Here is a 20430-nt window from a genome sequence, read left to right on the forward strand (position 1 = left end):
CTTACAGCATTTTCTGTTTCAAGATCCAACCTGAGCTGTATTATACCCTGCATTTAGATTTCCAGTTTTTTAGTCCTTGATCTGGATGGGTCCAGCAATGTTTCTGTCTTTCATAAAATAGCCTTTTTTAAAAAATGTATTTCGGGGCTGGTGAGATGGCTCAGTGGTCTAAAGCACCTATTTAGAACAAGCTTAGCAAAGCACAGGGACCGCGGTTCAATCCCCCAGCACCACATGCCAGCCAGCCCCGCCCCCTGGTGGGCTGAGCTGGCCACACACAAAGTATTTAGTACAGGGCTCACTACACAGATTAGACTTGTAGCGATTCTCCAGTTTTCAGCCTTCCAAACGCTGGAATTACAGGCATGACACTATGCCCTGTCTCAGTTGCAGCCTCAGTGGGCTGAGGGGGCCAGGCCGGCACGTCCAAGTAGGCATTTAAAGTTTTTTTAAAATCATTTATTTATTTATTAGGGTCTTGCAACGCAGCTCAGACTCGTGATCCTTTTGTCTCAGCCACCCCAGTGCTGGGATTATAGGCGTGCGCCACCATGCTCAGTTTCAGTGGCCAGCCCAGTATGCCCAGGGTTCAGGGGCTATCATAGCATGCAGTATTTGGGATCAAACCCAGGTCCTTACGCTTGCCAGGCAGGCGCTTAGACCGCCGAGCTATCTCCCCAGCCAAAATAGTTTTTTTTTTTTTTTTGGTGGCCTGCTCAGCCCACCCTGGGGGCGAGACTCATAAGGCGTGTGGTGCTGGGGATCTAACCTCAGTCCCTGCATGCTTGCCTAAGCAGGTGCTTTAGACCTCTGAGCTATCTCACCAGCCCAAAATAGCCATTTTTGAAAGAGTACAGGCTAGTTTTTTTGGAGGCTATTCCATAACTTGGATTTGCTGCCTCAGGATTAGTTTCAAGGTAACTGTTTAAGTGAAAACGAGTTGTACAGATTGAAATCTGTGTGACATCACGTTTTAAAACAGCATAGTAATGGAATAACGACTCTGGCAAGTAGACCAGGAGCCCACTGCTGCTGAACAGTTTATTACAGTTCCAAGAGCGAGGGGAGGCCCACTGAGGGAGAGGCCAGCATGCAGCTTCAGGGTCAGCTGTGGGATGGGATGGTAGGCAGAAATCCTACCACACTGTGGTTATTGTGGTTTCTGTTGGGAACAACAAGCAAGGCAGGACGCGCACACTCAGCGTGGGCTTGTTCAGATACACAATTGGGCTCTGAGGTGCAGGGCTGGCCTCATGGTTGGCCTGAGCTCTAGGCTTGATACAGAAGGTGGGGTGGAGCAAGGTCTGGATTGGCCAGCTGCTATTTCTGCATGAGCAGAAAAGAGGGCTCCTGTGGGAGGGGTAGCAGGAAGCCCACCCAAAGGACTCAGGCCTGGCAGCTGATGGTCTAGAACAAAGTGTGTCTAAGGTATAACTTTTTTTTTTTTTTTTTTTTTTTTTTTTTTTTTTGCGGTACCAGAGATTAAACTTGGGACCTTGCATTTGCCAGGCAGGCGCTTAGGCCCCTGGGCTATTCCCCCAGCCCCTACATTTTTTTTTTTTTAAAAAAAAGAACTTTAATTAGAGGAAATAGTAAGTGAATTCAGCTAACAAAGTGACAACAGGCTGGCCCTTAACAAAGGAGAGAAGACAATAGGAAAGACCTCAGCTTGAACAACTGGATGGGTGCCTTCGATGAAGGGTCGAACTTGGCCCTGGTGTATATACACATTCAGATATTAGAGCCCGTGTCTGCAGGAGCTGGAAATGTGGTCAGCACAACCAGCCCTGTGATGGTTTTCAACACATTAAGGAAACTTGGAGGTGATGATAGAAGAGCCTTTGAAAAAGTAATGTACCAGTTACTCTGATCAGTGTTTTCAAAATGATGAAAAAAAGGAATGCGGAAGTTAAGGGGCCCTCACAGGCCAACCCATGACTAGGTTTTCCATTCACATGCATCAGCCGAGCGCACAGACCTGAAGCTCTGCGAGGTCTCTGACAGTGGCGTAGTGGCGCTGCAAGTGTGAAGTGAGCTAAGAACATTGATATCAACAATAAATCATGCTTCAGCTTTTCCCTTCCTTGGGACAAGAGGACAAGTAGAGTGGTGGAGAGCACAGAGTCTGGTGAGGTATGTGTAGAGGTGAGTGGCATCTTTGTGTGTGAGGGGATGTTGTACAAAGAGTTTTAAGTCATCCGACCCTAACCTGGTGTGGGTATTACTAATAATGTGGTGGATTGCTTACTTATTCTACTGAGCCATCTCCCTGGCCCCTCTACTGATGATTTTAATTTGGACACATTTTATAGCCCATTATTAGAGGGAACCCCATTTAAGGTGGGCTGGTTTATGAGGAACAGCATCCATAGGACTAAGTAAAATTCATAACAGAGGACAATCTGGTTGCCAGAACCTCAGCAGGACTACAAGATGTTGGACTGGTGTAAAGCAAACCTCCCTAGCGGAGGATGTCAATGTGATGTCATACTAGTGCTCCTGGGGAAAAGCAGATGACGTTCAGGTCTTCTGGCCCAAGACTTCATTCAAGGGCAGCTGTCTGAGGTAAGGTATGTTGCGTTCCCCTGGAAATAAACTGAAGTTTGGCTGGGAGGCTGTTGACATAGGCACTGAAGAGACTACTTCCACCAAAGCTGTGACAGCTGGACAGCGACCTGCTGTGGACTGGGTATGGCTAGCAACTTTAATAGTATCTGGTCTTGAGTACACAGTGGCAAGCAGAAACACTGAGACAGTGCCCAGGCTTTGGAGGCAGATTTACTTACATAGACAGGCACAGATCAGGATCACTCCCAGAATATCAGGCCCTGACCGCTGGTGGTTTAGGACTTCTATGAGATAAACAGGAAGTACAGAGGCAGAATGGCTTGTCAGTGGGATTGGCTTATACGGTGTGCATCCCAGGGGCCAGCTGTTTCTAACAGACAACCAGAACTGGAACAGGAACTGTTACCTGGGTAACTAAAAACTGAAGTATAATGGCTGGGGAGGGGGAGGTTCTGTTAACAGGTATGAGGGACTTAGCAGATAGGACTGCAGCATTTTATTTTTTTCCAGGGTTTTGGTGTTTTTTTTTTCTGTACTGGGGATTGAACTCAGGACCTTGTGCTTGCCAAGCAAGCCCTTACTCTACTGAGCTATCTCCCCAGTCCCCTTTTTCCAGGTTTAAGAAGAGACAAAATTGGGTTCCTAAATGGAAAAGGAATGGAATAATCAGTCTTTAAAGTTTTATGTAGGGCTGGCCAGATAGCTCAGCGGACTGAAGTGCCGGTTTAAGAGGCAGAGCTCAGTGGCCTGGGTTTGATCCCCAGCCGTGCCAACCTTGCCCCTGGGGGACACTGAAACGGTGATTGAGACTGGGCGTGGTAGCGTGCATCTGTAATCGCAGCACTTGGGAGGCTGAAAACAGTAGGATCACTACGAGATTGATCTACATAGTGAGACCCTGAACACCCTGTAGACCCTGTACCAAATACATAAAATAAATAAAATTTTATGCAAATTTTAGTCCTTGGAGGCCCTATTTGAACTTCCACAGGACCACGTTAACTATTTGAACTGGGGATACAGAGGTTCCCTTTTACTTTCTTGTATTTTTGTGGAGCCAGGGCTCAAACAGAAGGCTTTGCAAGCACTCTGCCTGTGAGTCATGCGCCCAGTTCATAGGGTCCCCTTTTAGTCAAGCAGTTTACAAGAGCCAAAGACAACTTCATTTATTGTATCAGTGTGTCAGTGCCCACCCTGGGATATCACGGGGCAAGGAGCACTGACTGAGAAATACCGGTGAATTTTAAATCATTCTGAATTTGCAATGCATGCCATAGAGGTACAGAAGCCCTTTTAATTTTTTGCTGTTGTGTAAATCCTGTTTAGTGAATTCTGGATTTCCAACTGGGTCAAATAATGGAAATTTAATTTGTTCATCTAAATCTACAATAATGGGGCTGGTGAGATGGCTCAGTGGGCTAAAGCACCTACTTGGAACAAGCTTAGCAAAGCACAGGGACCGTTCAATCCCCCAGCACCACATGCCAGCCAGCCCCGCCCCCTGGTGGGCTGAGCTGGCCACACACACACACACACACAATAAATTTAAAATAAATAAATCTACAATAATAATAAAACCCAAAAAATAAATGTACAATAATTTTATGTAGTATCGTTATATAAATATCTCTTTCCCATTCCCCCCCTCACACACATGCACACCCATAGTATGTCTGCTTTTCCAGAACACTCTAGTTCTGCTTTTCCCTGTCCTCCCTAGGGTCCTAGCCGCCTAAGACTTCATTGCCCAGCTTCTCTTCTGGTAAGAATCCCAGAGCGTGAGCCTTCCAGCAGCCGCAGGGACAGGAGGGAGGGGAGAGGCGGTGCTGCCTCTAGTGTCCAGGCTGCAGCCAGGCCTACAGCAGCCTCTCCGGAACTGCAGTCACTTCTCTTTTTTTGATACCAGGCTCGAACTCAGGACCTCCCGATTGCCAGGTAGGCGCTGTGCTGCTGAGCTATAGTCCCAGCCCTTACTGCGATTACTTCTTGTCCGAAGTCTTGCTGCATTCTTTGTGCACCACCTTAGTTACAAAAGCTGTTACCATTTCTTCTCCTTTAGTTCCTCACTTGTATACAAAACTGCTCACGGTCCCAGGTGGCGCTGTCCGTAGGCAGCAGCCTCTTGCTATGAGATCTAAAGTGACCTGAGTATTCTTGGCCCACGTCAGAAGAATAACAGTGACCAGACCCGCGGTTTTGTGGCTCTGGGCTTGAGCCCAAGGCCTCAGCACACTAGCAAGCAGTGGTGCTCCTTAAGCCTCTCGAGTTACCCAGGCCTTTCAAGCTTTGGAGCCATCAAGTCCATTGCTCGGCCTCCTTGTGTGCATGGGCAGGGCAGGGAAGTTGCTGTCCCCCTCCCTTTCCATTCACATTGTGGCACCTGTCTCCAGCCAAGGGTCCCTGGTGCCTCCTTTGCCTGGGAAGATGAGTCAGGATGGCAATGAGGCAACCTGCGCTGAGCGCACATCCGAAACAACCCCTTTGCAGGGCATCTCAGTCCCTGCCCCCACACCGCCTCCTGGTGTAGCTCACAGACCGCAAGCATCTTCGCAGGGCACTGCCACCTGCCCGGGGCAGCTGGAGTGTGTGCCACGTGCCGGTGGGTCAGCCACGAGTCACTTCCTTTGCACTTACCCAGGCAATATGAATGCATGCCCCACCCACAAGGCACATGGCGCACAATCCAGGCAGTTAACTTTTTTTTTTTAATATCTAGAGAAGCATTTATGCATTATTTTATTTGTTTTCTCTGACCAAGAATCATTTTTTAAAAATTTTGCTTATTTTTCAGCAGCCAAACTGGGAATGTATAGGACCCCCCAACCCAATGAAATGACATTCTCTTTTTTTTTTTAGAATCAGGGATTGAATTCAGGCCCTTGTGCTTGCCAGGGAAGTGCTTATTCCACTGAGTCTTCTCCCCGGCTGAAATGACATTCTTAGAAGTTGGATTCTCTGATTTTCTTGTCAGCCTGTTTCAAGGAAATCCATGTATTCAACATGGATGCTTGCTCGCAGCTTGGCCCGTACCAAGTGGTTGTTTAATCCAAATATCTGAGCAGCAAATTGAGCTGATCCTTCTGGAGAAAGTATGGTTGAACAGCCGAGACCACTGGGTAGTCTCAGAGAAGACCACACGTCCTGAGCTCCCCAGTCTGATGTGAGGGGAGGACAGCTGATAACTGGATATGCAGTGTTACCAGACATCACTGGGCCTAAGCCATTGCTTCTGCCCGCCACTGCCATGAACACAGTTGGAATGCCATCCCCTTTATACTCAGCTTTAATCCTCAGAGTTTCATCTGGGCCTTTATGGGCAGATGTTACTCGAAGTTCACAAGGAATCCCATAATTTCCACAAGGCTTCTTGATTTTTTCACAGTGACCAACATCAGAAGTCGAGCCTATCAACACTACAACCCTGCACTGGCTTTCTGATTTCAAAAGCAGCTGTACTCTCTCTGCAACCCATTCAAAGTTCTTCTTTACCATCTGAAGCCCTTCAGGGGTTACTTCCTTGAGGTCTCAGTAAGACTGTTTACCTTTCTGCTGGCTTCAATCTCCTGATGGCCAGAGTCTCCAGGAATCATTATCAATAACATCAGCAAGAACAATTTCTTTGATAGTCACATCAACACCAAATTCAATCTTCATATCAACCAGTGTACAGTTCTGGGGCAACCAGGATTTCTCCAGTATTTAAAAAATGGCTTGTGTAGCATGACTCATGACATCCACTTCAGTTTGGCCTATAACAAGCCCAGCAAAGCAAAATTTTGCAGCAATTAGCTGTTCTTCAGACCACCGTGGATCATTATTAGCATCATCCTTGAAAAATAGCTCGACTTTAGATGGGTAAAACTTAAATCCTTCCTTGACGCCAGGATTTCTTTTGAGAAAAGAACCAGTTGCTATTCTTCTGCAAACCCATTCAATTGGAATCATTTCACACTGGGGTGCAATGAAAGCTGTCTCTCCACATTTTTTTGGTGAAAGCAGTTTTTTTTTTTTAAATTTATTTGTGTGTGTGTGTGTGTGTGTGTGTGTGTGTGTGTGTGTGGCCAGCTCAGCCCACCAGGGGGCGGGGCTGGCTGACATGTGGTGCTGGGGGATTGAACCGCGGTCCCTTCACTTTGCTAAGCTTGTTCCAAGTAGGTGCTTTAGACCACTGAGCCATCTCACCAGCCCTGTGAAAGCAGTTTTGATACCTGCTTCCTGTAACAACTGGAAAACACAACTGGTAATCTTGTTGGAGATGGCGGCTTTCCCTTCCAGGTGATTCTTTCTGGCTGCATTTCCATCTGTGATCTGGTCCTTGGACTGCAGCAGGACTTTCCCTGGGCTGTCTAGCAACTCATAGACTTCTTTTGTTTTTCCCTCATAGAGCTTTTTGCCAATGTTCAACACCTCTGCTGTCGCCATGATCATGAACGGGCTGAAGGAAGAGACCACGCTGGAAATCTAGGCTGAAACCTGGAAAATCCAGGCAGTTAACTTTGACTGGACCAAGGGGAAGGCTCAGATTTCTAGTTCTGCAGCTGGTGGGAATCTGCAGCAGCGCTGACAAATACAACAAACCATGGCTGCAGCGGAGCACAGGTGGCAGGGCAGCTGTGCTTCCCTAGCTGTCACTACATCTGTTAACAAGCAGGCAGGGACCCTGCTTGAGGCCACACCACTCTGCTGTTTGATGCGTCACTTACTGTTTGTTTTGCAGTACTGAGGACTGTGCCCGGCAGCTTTGCGCTGAGCTACATCTCCAGCCCTTTTTATGTTGCAAGGCAGAGTCTTGCTGAATTGCCCAATCTGAGTGTAAATGGAGAACTCTCATGCCTCAGCTTCCTACTGATCCTCCTGTCTCCCCATGGCAAGAATCATTTCACAGGCAGCCATGCAGGAAAGATCCCTAGTGCAGCCCCAGCACTCAGGTAGAATCTGTGAAGCCCAGCACCTAGAAGGGCCATTGGAAAGGGCAGCTGCCATGGGGGCGGGGTGCTCACCCACGTGGTCCATGCTCTGAGCTGAGCTGCCCCTGCCCCTGTGGACTCAGCACCTAACACCTCAATTCCATATCCAGAATGCAGTACGAGGGTCCCCTCTTATGCCTGGTCTTTTCTCATCATGGTTTATAGAATTAAAATCCAGGGTTTTTTTTTCACATTCCATCTATTTCTTTTACAAAAGACCTCCTTACAGAGAACAAAACATATATTAAATACAATTGATGATATACTCTACAAAGAAAGTCTTGGAATGATAAGATAAATATTTTAGTATTATTTTTGTTTGGTTTTGAGGCTGGGTCTTGCTATGTAGCCCAGGCTGGCCTTGAACTTGAGGTAATCCTCCTGACTCAGCTTTCCAAGTGCTGAGTTGCAGGCATGCACCACTATGCCAGGCTGGTAAAATTAAACACTTTGGTTTATTACTGCTCCAAAAGTGAAGCTGAAGAGAAACCAGGATCAAACTGCAAAAATCTTTTTTTTTTTTTTTTTTTTGGTGCAACCAGGGATTGAACTCAGGCCCTTGCACTTGCCAGGCAAGTGCTCATTCCACTGAGCCGTCTCCCTGGCCCCTCCCAAGCATTTTAGATAAAGGATATTCAGTCTATGCTACCCAGACCATCCCACAAATGTTAGGTTGATTGAATCTCAATGGGGTGTTTTGCTTTCTGTTTTCTGTGACCATGAACTGTTGCCCTCCGCCTTGAGCAACTAAATATGGACTGAAACCTCCACAAACTGTGAGCTGAGTAAACCTTTCCTTCCTTAATTCTGCACATCTGGTATGTTGTCTCAGCAATGAGAGAAAACTAACCAAGACAGCACCATTGCCTCTGTCCTCACAGTGGTCCACGAGATGACGCCTCGACCCCCTGAGCTCAGCTGCTGTCCCAGTTACTTTTCTCTCATTGCTGGGACAAAATACCTGATGCCCAAAATTAAAGAAAGAAAGGTTTATTTAGCTCACAGTTTGTGGAGGTTTCAGTTCACACTTGGCTGGCTGGAAGAGAGGGTAGCACAGGGCAGAGGGCAGCAGTTCATGACACTGGAAAACAGCAAAACAGCAAGAGCAAGAAGGGAGGATCAGTGACTGCCCCAGCGCTAGCCAGCCTCTCTCCCGTCCTTGTGCTGCGTTCAGGTCATCTTCCCCGAGGCAGGTGTAGCACTCGCATCCACAGTCCCAGCAATGGACCATGAGTTAATCACCAATGCTAGACGTCTGCCCCTGTGACTACATGTGGCTTTGGGGAGCCAACTAGACACAAACCATAGCAGCCACTTAACCTGTAAGGGTCGAGTCACCGCGAAGGAAGACCCCAAGAGTCGGTCTCTCATGCAAATCTCAAAGGGGAAGTTTTATTATCTACGTATATGTAGGGCGGTCTGCACACGCAGGAGCAGAGCGCGCCTCTAGTGAAACAGGCATAGTTTTTTTAAAGGCAAAAACCACAAAATGAGGGGCGGGGAGCAAGCAAGTTACAGAAGCAAATCGCGTTGGTTAGTGTAGGTTGACCCTTACAATAATTGGTGGATTACAATATGGGATGACCAAATGGAGTAAGTCGGGGGTAGCTGGGGGGTCTAACCTTGTGGTTGTCATATTCCGGGAACGTTTTTAAGAAATCGAGGCATTGTGACCTGGGACATCATGTTGTTATGGCTTTCAATAGTGAGGCCTTGGGTTTGGGAATGTATGTCTCTTGCAAGAATTTAAACAAGGGGAGGGCCAAGGGCAACTTCTTGGCTAACTCTGTGGTTTTAGTTGTTTTCCAAGTAACGGGACCCCATCCAAGGTTTTCTAATGTCCACAAACCAGTGGGTGGGCTCTCTTACCAAAAGACACTTTATTTTTAGCCTCATTTATGATCTTAAGATTGTTGGGCTTTCCATACACACACAGCTGGCTTTGACAGAATCCCCTTCATTTCAATGACGTCCTATCTAAACTCAACCAGCAACTATTGTCTTTGAAAAAAAATTCAGAAAATGAGTAACAGCTGCCAGGCTGGGGCGATGGCTCAGTAGAATAAGTGCTTCCCTGGCAAGCGCAAGGGCCTGAGTTCAATCCCCAGTTAAAAAAACCCAAAAAACAGCTGCTGCTTAATTTGGCTGAATGCTGTGGTAAACTGAAACAGCTAACCTTGGTCCATAAACTAGATTTGTTGAATGATTTTGGAAAAGATGGCCACAGTTGTGTCCAGGTGGGAAAGATGGCTGAGGTCATATTGATCACCTGATGCAGAGTTTGCAAACAGAAACAAAATTCTTCCAAATACTTGTTTTTGAAGCAAATTGTTTGCAAACAGAAGCATTCCTGAACCAAGGTAGCACTGTATTATCATCTAGGTTTTTGTAGAGATGTCTGTCCATACAAAGGTAGACAGTGGCTGTGTCTAAGGAACTGACAGTAGCCCCATGTGGCTAGAAGGGGCTGCTGTGGGATAAATCATTAAATTGAGGGAGTGATGGGCGACAGACCCTGTGGGTCTCCCTAGATAGATTTGGATTTATCTGAGTGAGACGGGTGTGGTGGTGGAAGGATTTTGTGCCCACGATTGACATGCTCTGTCTGCCAGGATCTGTCTGAGTGTGGAGACAATTCCCGATGGTGACAGCAGTGGGGCGGTGGACAGCCATTGCATCGTAGCAGAGTGATGAATGCCGCAAGTCCAGCAGGGTGGCAGCCAAGGAGGTGGCAAAGAACACAGGACCCAGGCTGATGCCACCAGGATTTGGGGCTGCAGGGTCCCACCTGAGCGCCCGGCTCCCTGTCTCCAACGTGCACGGCTTCATTTCTCTTCTGAGCGTCAGCACCGTGTCCATCCGGTTCAAGGGACTGAGCACCTGTGGGAAGGGATGCTGGGCGCGTAAAGTGAATACACTTAAGGCAAAACTGTCCATTCCAGTACCGCAATCTCCACGTACTCTAAGTGATGTTTTTGAGAATTCTGGTTGTGGCCTATTGTAACAAAGTCTGTTATGTTATGATCTAGTATACAAAGAAGTGTAATTTACTGGAGCTGACAATCAAATGATTGGATGTGATTATTTCCTTATTTCCTTTTACCTTTTACTTCCTCTCCTTTCTCTTACTTTTTTTTTTTTTTTTTTTTTTTGGTATCTTGCGCTTTCCAGGCAGGTGCTTATGCCACTGAGCTGTCTCCCCCACCCCATATTTTTTTTTTCATTTCTTGTTTTCATGTATAATTTTTATTGCACTGTGCACAGTTCCTGGAAAGAAGTTGTGATGTTCCTGTTCCATTGCATTAAACACAATAATTATGTAATCATCAACTTATTTTACTTTTATCAGAGATCTAGGCTTTTTTTTTTTTTTTTTTTTTTTTTGCAGAACCGGGGATTGAACTCAGGCACGTGCTTATTCTACTGAGCTACCTCCCCGCCCCTTTAGGCTTTTTCTATTTACCACTGCGCTCTCTCTCTCTCTCTCTCTCTCTTTCTCTCTCTCTCTCTCTCTCTCTCTCTCTCTCTCTCTCTCTCTCTCTCTCTGTCTGTCTGTCTTTTTTATCTTATTAGCACACAACTGCAGTACATAGTGTTTACATTCATTGTGTGGAGTTAGTACATGCACATAACACATCTTAACTCCTTTGTACATTCCCTTTCTTTCCTTTCTCCCCTTCCTCCATCTCTCCATCCCCTTCTCCTTTGAGAAAAAGCTATCTCTCTACTCTCTATTGTCTTTTACTTTGCTCTTTTTATCATTTGAGAACTAATTTTAAAGCCACCAAGATGTTTCAATTGCAATTTGAGATAAATAGGTATTAGGAAATTCAGATTCCCAAGTTCAGTGATGCATTTCAAGAGTTCTAACATCTTAAATATTTGAATGGGCTGAGGAGATAGCTCAGTGGTCTAAGTGCATGCCTGGCAAGCGCAAGGACCCGGGTTTGATCCCTGGTACCGCATGCCATGCTGGCCCTGAAACCAGGTGTGTGTTGCACGCCTACACAGGAGGATGACTATGAGTCAAGTAAATAAATAAATAGGTCAGCCAAATAGCTCAGCAGATTAAAGCATCTGCAAACAGGCACAGGGGCTGCTGAGGTTTGATCCCCAGACCTGTTGCGCTGCCCCTGCCCCTGGGGCGCACTGAGACAGTGACTGAGACTGGGCGTGGTGGTGCGTGCCTGTAATCCCAGCTCTTGGGAGGCTGTAAACAGGCAGATCACTACGAGTCCAAACTAGTAGTGAGACCCTGAACACCCTGTAGGCCCTTGCCTAAAATACAAATAAACAAATAAATAAGTAAATATTTTAAACCCAGACACCTGCCTGCTAACATGCCAGTGCACAGGACACAGGCCTCACCCACGGAGAGCAGGTTCCTGAAGTTCTCCAGCATCACCTCTCGGTACAGCTCCCTCTGGGCCGAGTCCACAGCCACGTCCCTGAAGGTCACTGCCTCCTACAGCATCACACACACTTAACCTCAATCGTAGGAACAACCACGTCCATGCAGAACAGGCAGCACCGAGGAGGCGGGCCCGGTGGGACGCTGTTCTCGACTCCAAGTCCTGAGTCAGCTGGAGGCCGTGTCCTCCTCCTCCCCACCCTGTGTCAGTTCCATTTGCTAACTCCCAATAGCCATCAAAGAGCACATGCAAGGCATAAATAATCCCTGTGTCATTTGAATATTCCAACAGTAAGTACTCTTAAACTGTAATTCTTGAGTGATTTTCAAAAATGATGTTATTGGGTCGGGGAGATGGCTCAGTGGAATAAATGCTTCCCTGGCAAGTACAAGGGCCTGAGTTCAATCCCCGGTTCCGCCAAAAAAAAAAAAAAAAAAGAAATAAAATAAAAATGATGTTATTTGTTACTAGATGTAATAACGATATTTTAAAATTTGCATCGATTAGATATAATGACTAATATTTCTACAAACTTACTGATGCTGTATCTTATTTTTAAATTTAAATTTATTGTTGCCTGGTATACTATGTAAAAACATTAAAATTGTATGTATTTTTTAAAATTTTATTTATTTGTGTGTGTGTGTGTGTGTGTGGCCAGCTCAGCCCACCAGGGGGCGGGGCTGGCTGGCATGTGGTGCTGGGGGATTGAACCGCGGTCCCTGTGCTTTGTTAAGCTTGTTCTAAGTAGGTGCTTCAGACCACTGAGCCATCTCACCAGCCCCAAAATTGTATATATTAATATAACATGTGATGTTTCAGTTTCTAAGTGGCTGAGTCAGGTTGGACATTCCTAAATCTGGGAGCCCAAAGCCTGAAACTTTTTAAGCACCAATTTGATGCCACATGTGGAAAATTCACAGCATAAAACTTCATTGTATGTATAAAATTATTAAGAATATTATATAAAATTGCCTTCAGGCTATACATTTGATGTTTAGAGTTGGGTTCCAGCCCCAAGTCATCTCATTAGACATGCAAGTATTCCACCTCCACCTCGCCCCAAGTCAGAGACACTTCTGGTCCCAAGCATTTTAGATAAAGGATATTCAACCTATGCCACCCAGACAATCCTAGAAATGTTAGGCTGACTGTACTTTCGATTTGATTTGAAACTGTCTCATTGCTATATGTTTATCAATAAAACTTTGAAAAGAAAAAAAAAAAAAAGAAATGTTAGGCTGATTGAATCTCAATAGGGTGTGATAGATTTTTCTTTCTCAGTGGTGTATCTACTGACCCCCGTACTTTCCTTTTATTATACTTTAATAGAACAACAGTCACACCTCCTGGGAGTCTGTGAAACTGGGTCTCTGCACTCCTAAGGCTAACGCCACCCACCCGTGACACTGTCTGTGGCAGCACTCAGAGTGCCAACATGCATGGCTTTGGGTGCCTGACAGCACACATGAAAATAAAGACTTCTTAAATAGAACGGGGAACAGAGGTAGTTTGTAAGCAATATGAAATAAAGATGATAAGACAACTACAACTGAAAGAAAGAAAATAATTTTTTTTTAAAACTGAATCAAGAAAAAAGCAAATCAATGGCAGCTCACAGTTAACTGTTTTTTGAGGTATTTCTCCCCCAGTCTTTCCTGGGGAAGAGAAAATAGATGTGTATGATCTTTGAGAAAAGAGATGCCTTTTTTTTTTTTTTTTTTTTTTGAGATGCCATTTTTAAGTGATAGAAATCAAAACTGAGGGCCAGCAAGATAGCTCAGTGAACTAAGCACCTGCTTAAGCAAGTGCAGGGACTGGGGTTTGATTCCCAGCACCATGAGCCGTGCCAGCCCTGCCCCCATGTGCAATGAGCCAGCTATGCAGACCAGGCGGTGGTGGCTCATGCCTGTAATCCCAGCACTGAGGAGGCTGAAAACAGGAGGATCATGATGAGTCCATGCTGTGTAGTCAGACTCTGTACCAAAATACAATAAAAACAAAATCAAAACTCATCTCACCTGACACTTATTTGGTCATTTTCTCTAATGTGTTCTGGGAAAGGGCAAAGTGATGGGAAGGCAGAACAAGGATCACAAAAAGAAGTTATGGAGACCGACCGGGTGTGTGCATGCCTGTAATCCCAGCTCTAGAGAGGCTAAAAGAGGAGGATCACTACAAGTCTGAGCTGCATAGCAAAATCCTGTATCAAATACATAAAATTTTTTAAAAGTTTTTTTTAAAAAAGCGAAGACACAAGCAGTAGTGAAGCAGTGAGACTACTCCCACATCAGACTGAAGATTAGGAAAAAAAACCCAAAGCTTTATTAATAAGTAGAGCCTCAGGACCCTTCCTGATTACAGATCAGAAATGTCCAGGCTTGTTTTTTTCTTTTGTCTTAGCTTAAATCCTTCTTGGTTTCCATGGCAACCATGAAGGAATGCTGTTGTTGTTGTTGACTCAAAAATTCATGGAATTCTTCTTCACTGCAATTTAGTTCTGTTTTCCTCTTTTCTCTCCCCCCCCCCCCCCAACTGGGGATTGAACTCAGACCCTTGAGCTTGCCAGCAGGCACTTATTCTACTGAGCCATCTCCCCAGCCCCCTCTTCTCTCTTGTATGTTTACAGTATCTTAACACGGGTGGGGAAGGAGTGAAGGAGTGAAGCATTCCAGGCAGGATCATGTAGAGTTGACTCTGCTCTGGTATCTCTTATCTCTAAGATGGATTAAAGGCTAAACTAGAGCTTCTTTTGTTAGGATACAATTAAGGCAACTGAGCTGCCATCCCCCCAGGTGCCCTTTGGCAGTGGACAACCTTCCCGGCTCTACGCAGTTAGCCTCGTACCTGCCCTTTGCTGCTACCTGGGTAATCATTCTCTTGCGGGGATCATGGAAAACGAGACATGGTAGAACGTACTAGAGTCCAGAGCCAAGAGCTGTGGCCTCAGGTCCTAGGTACTGCAAACTCTGTTTAAGCTAATTACTTTCCTGTCTCAAATTCATCTCCTGAGAAAGGAGAAATATAGTACTTCTTTTATGGGATTATTATGAAGGTCAAATGTATAAACAGAATTTTTTTTTATACTGGAGATTGAATACAAGGCCAAATAATCTGAGAGAATGAACATATCAAGCATCGTGAACAGGTAACAAAAAGGGAAAAAATGAAGGGATTGAAAAAAATGCAATGACAGGAATAAGTCAATACTGTCAGTAGTAACTCAGTGTAAAAGTTCTCAGTGCTCCAGTTAAAAGACACAGATTGGCAGGCTAAAGCAAAACAAAACAAAGCAAAAAACCCCAATGTTTTTTCTGTATTCAAGAGATACATCTAATCCAAAAAGGAATTCAGAGACTAAAAATCAAAGGCTGGAAACAAATAATCCACCCACCAAGACCATAAAAGCAAGCAGAGATACAAATCTTATTCTCAGACAAAATGGACTTCAAGCTAGAACTGATCAGAAAAGACAAAGGAAGGTCACTACTTATTAGGTAAGGGAACGCTTCAACAGGGATAACAATTGTAAATGTATACACAATGAATACTGGTACAGCCAACTTCATGAAATAAATACTACTGGACAGGAAAGATAAACACTGAGGACCAGCAAGATAGCTCAGTGGTCTAAAGCTCCTGCTTAGGTAAGCTTAGGCAAACATGCAGGTACCACGGTTCAATCCCTGGCACCATATGACACACCAGCCCTGCCCCCACAGTGGGCTGAGCTAGCCACTAAATAAATAAATAAATAAATAAATAAATAAATATTGAGACAATCGGAGTGGAGGTCCTCAATACCCCAATTTTACAAGTAGATAATGTTGACAAAGTATTAAAAAATGAAATATCAGAGCTAAACCACACCTTCACAGAAATAGACTTAATAGATAGATAACTACAGAGTCTTTTGCCCTACTGCAACAGAATACACATTCTTCTCAGCAGCATATGTAACTTTCTCTAAAATAGAAAACACATGGGGACTGGTGAGATGGCTCAGTGGTCTAAAGCACCTATTTAGAACAAGCTTAGCAAAGCACAGGGACCGCAGTTCAATCCCCCAGCACCACATGCCAGCCAGCCCCGCCCCCTGGTGGGCTGAGCTGGCCACACACACAAATAATAAATAAATAAAAGAAAACACATTGGTGCATAAAATTTGCCTAAATAATTTTTTTTTTTTTTTTTTTTTTTTTTTTTTTTTTTTTTTTTTTTTTTTTGCAGAACCAGGGATTGAACTCAGACACTTGGGCTTGCCAGGCAAGCACTTATTCTACTGAGTCATCTCCCCAGCCCCCCACTTTTTTTTTTTTTTTTGGCAGAACTGGGGATTAAACTCAGGCCCTTGAATTTGCCAGGGAAGCGCTTATTCCACAGAGCTATCTCCCCGGCCCTTGCCTAAATAAATAAAAAAAGATCGACAATATCCAATGTACTGTCAGAGTACAGGATACTGAAACTAGAAAGCAATCACAAAAGAAACCACAGAAAATGTACAAATACCTGGACATTAAATAATGCTCTTCTCAGTACTCAGTGGGTTGCAGAGAAAATCAAGGAAGAAATTAAAGTGTTTCTAGCCTCCAATGATGATGCCAGTAGAGCATACCAGAGCCTATGAGACTCAGTGAAGGCGGTCCTAGGAGGGAAGGCTACTGCTCTGAATGTTCACAATAAAAATAACATGTAGGGCTGGGGAGATAGCTCAGTAGAATAAGCGCTTGCCTGGCAAACACAACGTCCTGAGTTCAATTCCCAGTACCACAAAAAAACAAAAAAAAAACATGTAGGGGCTGGGGAGATGGCTCAGTAGAATAAGTGCTTACCTGGCAAGCGCAAGGGTCTGAGTTCAATTCCTGGTTCTGCAAAACAAACAAACAAACAAACAAGCATGTAACTGTCTCTTGTAGACAAATTGCTATTTGTCTCTCAATAAAATTATGGAAAAAAATAACATGTAAGCTCAAATAATTTAATAATGTCCCTCAAAGGCCTAGAAAAAAATTATTATTCCAAACTCAGACCAAGTATAAAGAAATAAGTCATAAAGATCAGAGCAAAAATTATAAAACTGAGACTAAAAATATAAAGGATCAGTGAGTTAAAGAGCTGATTCTTTCAAAGAATAAATAAAATAGACCAAATCAGCCAAAATTACCAAAAGAAGGAAATGAAAGACCTGTACTGTGCTGGGCTGACAACTGGTGGTCAGCTTGTAACGCCCAGCTGAACTGAACGAGCATGGTGCTGGGTGTGGGAGGCCCACCCCAGGAGTGCTGCCGGCAGCACAAGAGGCGGAGCTGGTGAATAATAAGAGAGGCTGTCGGAAGCTATCAGAAGCTGTGCAAGCTGATGGAAGCTGTCAGGGAGGCTGTAGGGAGCTGTTGGCTCTCTTGGAGGAGCTGGTAATGTGCGTTTTCCCTATGAACTCAGCTGTTCTCATCACTGAAGGAGTTTGGGACATTGGTGTCACTGAGAATGGCTACAGTCCACTTTGAGGGAGCTCTCGTCCTCACTTTGAGGATGACTTCCTAGCTCTGGAGGGGAAGACTGTGCACTGCTGTATCCTGGAGAACCTTGTCATGTTGGCTTTCATGACGGGACCTTGGCTTTCCTCACATCAGAGGGGCTCAGGACCTCTCTGCTGCTGAGAATGGCTGTGGTACATTTTGGGGGAGCTCTGGTTCTTCCTTTAAGGGTCACTTCCCGGCTCCAGTTCAGACCCCTCAGCCTGCTGGCACAGATCCTTCATCTTGCTGGCAGACTTTCTAGCTTCCACCACTGACCTTTGGGCCTTCCCAGCATAGATCTGTGAAGCCGGCCTGCATGAGACATTGTCATGGACTCTAGGCTTCCAGTTGGACTCATGAGAGGTACTGTTATGGGCTCTATGTCTCCAATTGGACTCATGCAGAACATTACATGAGATCTAGGCGCTCAGCTGGATTCTTTAGTCTTTAGGGTGTGGACAGATTTCCTGCATTTTTTATACATGATTCTTTGGGTGATTCATTATGAAATGATCTCATAATTAAGTGTCCTGTACAGTATTGTTTCCCCTTGCAAAACCCCAAACCACAACACATACCAATGGAATTAGAAATGAAAAAGGAAAAATCACATCAGACACTGCTGAATCCAGAAAATCACGAGTAACTACTATAAAAATTGCATGCCAGCAAATCAGAGTCTAGAAGCAATGAAGAAATTCCTATACAAATTACTAAAACAACCAAGAAGATATAAAAACCCTGAACAATCCAACAATAAAAGCAATGGAAATTGAGGCGGTAGTAAAACAACAACAAAAATCTTACCAAGTAAGATACACTCGGAACCTGATGGATTTACACTGACTTCTATAAAAACTTTTAGGAGGAACTAACGCCAAACTCCTCAAACTCTTTAATGAAGTTGAAAGGGAAGGAGGGAAGGAGTACTTCCAAACTAATGCCTGTAAATTAAAACTACACTGGGGCTGGTGAGATGGCTCAGTGGTCTAAAGCACCTACTTAGAACAAGCTTAGCAAAGCACAGGGACCGCGGTTCAATCCCCCAGCACCACATGCCAGCCAGGACCGCCCCCTGGTGGGCTGAGCTGGCCACACACACACAAAATAAATAAATAAATAAATAAACAAATAAATACATTAAAAAAATAAATAAATAAAACTACACTAATTCCAAGATCAGACAAGGACTCAACTAAAAAAGAAAATTCCGATGACTATACATACAAAGAATCTTCAATGAGGTCATGGTAAACAGATTACAACAGATCATCAAAAATATCAGATATCATGACCAACTAGAATTCATTCCAGGGACACATGGCTGATCCTATTTATGCAAACCAATAAATACAATATGACACAAAAACCACATGATCATAACCATAGATGCACAAAAAGCCTCTAACAAAATCCAACATCCATGCATGATAAAATCCTAGCCAAAAAAAAAAAGATAGAGTAGTACTTTATCTGCATATGTTAAAAATTCATTTATGACAAATCTATTGTCAACATCGTATTAAATGAGGGGAAACTTGAAAGCTCTCCCTCTAAAATAAGGAATGAAACAGTGATGTCCACCATTATCACTTCTGTTCCATACAGTACTCATCAAGAGAAACAAGGGACACATAGAGAAAGGAAAAAAGTCAATTGATCATTATTTGAAGATGATATGGTTTTGGACATAGAGAAACAAGGATTCCATCAAGACTGCTAGAATGAACCAAAAGTAGCAATGTAGCAAGACATAAAATCAGTGCACAAAAGTCAAAAGCATTCCTACACACCAATAATGAATTCACTAAGAAAAAAATGAGGAAAACAATACCATTCACAATAGCATCAAGAAAAGTTAAACACGTCGGAATTAACCTAACCAAGGAAGTGAAGACCTCTGCAATTCAAGCTACACTACTCTGAAAAAGGAGATGGAAGAAGAGATCAGAAAATGAAAAGGGGCCAGAGAGATGGCTCAGTGGAATAAGCGCTTCCCTGACAAGCGCAAGGGCCTGAGTTCAATCCCCGGTTCCGCCAAAAAAAAAAAAAAAAGAAAAGAAAATGAAAAGATTTCTCTGTACTGGATAGGCAGAACCAATATTTTCAAAATGGCTATGCTTCAAAAACTGATACATAAATCTAAAGCAATTCCAATCAAAATACCAACAGCATTCCTACAGAACTAGAAAAAAACTATCTTGAGTTATATGGAACTAGAGGAAACCCCAAAGATCAAAAGCAATCTTGGAATAATGTATGCAATGTGTTAATTATTGAAACTGTCCCACCAATTTGATGTGAAACTGTCTCATTGCTATTTGTTCATCAATAAAATTATTTTTAAAAAAGCAATCTTGGGCAGCATAAACAAAGCAGGAGCTATCACAATCCTGGATTTCAAGTTATATTAAAAAGCTGTGGAAATAAGATGTAGCAAACACTTAAAATACATGGATGGACTGGTGAGATAGCTCAGTGGACCAAGTGCCTGCTTTGGAAGGCGCAGGGACCAGAGTTCAATTCCCAGTTCTGCATGCCACATGGGCCACACCACTGGGGCATGCTGAGCCAGTGACAGAGTCCAGGCCTGATGATGCAGGCCTGTAATCCCAGTGCTGGGGAGGCTGAAAACAGAAGCATCACTGAGTCCAAACTCCATAGTGAGACCCTGTAGCAAATACATAAAGGAAAAGAAAAAAAAAAATTAATGCACGGAATCAAGGAATGACTAAACATACCTGCAGTCAGTAAAGGATTGTACTAACGAACCTCTGAGGATTATTTATTTATTTATTTAATAATATTAGGGGCTGGAGAGATGGCTCAGTGGTCTAAAGCACCTACTTGGAACAAGCTTGGCAAAGCACAGGGACCGCGGTTCAGTCCCCCAGCACCACATGCCAGCCAGCCACGCCCCCCTGGTGGGCTGAGCTGGCCACACACACACACACACACACACACACA

General features: G+C 44.3%; 1 pseudogene; it reads right to left on the reverse strand.

The window, feature by feature from the left end:
• Window positions 1-5341: 5341 nt before the first annotated feature.
• On the reverse strand, window positions 5342-6990 carry LOC101566255 (annotated as a pseudogene).
• Window positions 6991-20430: the final 13440 nt, after the last annotated feature.

Source organism: Octodon degus, unplaced genomic scaffold (genome assembly GCF_000260255.1).
Source record: "Octodon degus isolate 3935 unplaced genomic scaffold, OctDeg1.0 scaffold00197, whole genome shotgun sequence".
Classification (NCBI taxonomy): Eukaryota; Metazoa; Chordata; class Mammalia; order Rodentia; family Octodontidae; genus Octodon; species Octodon degus.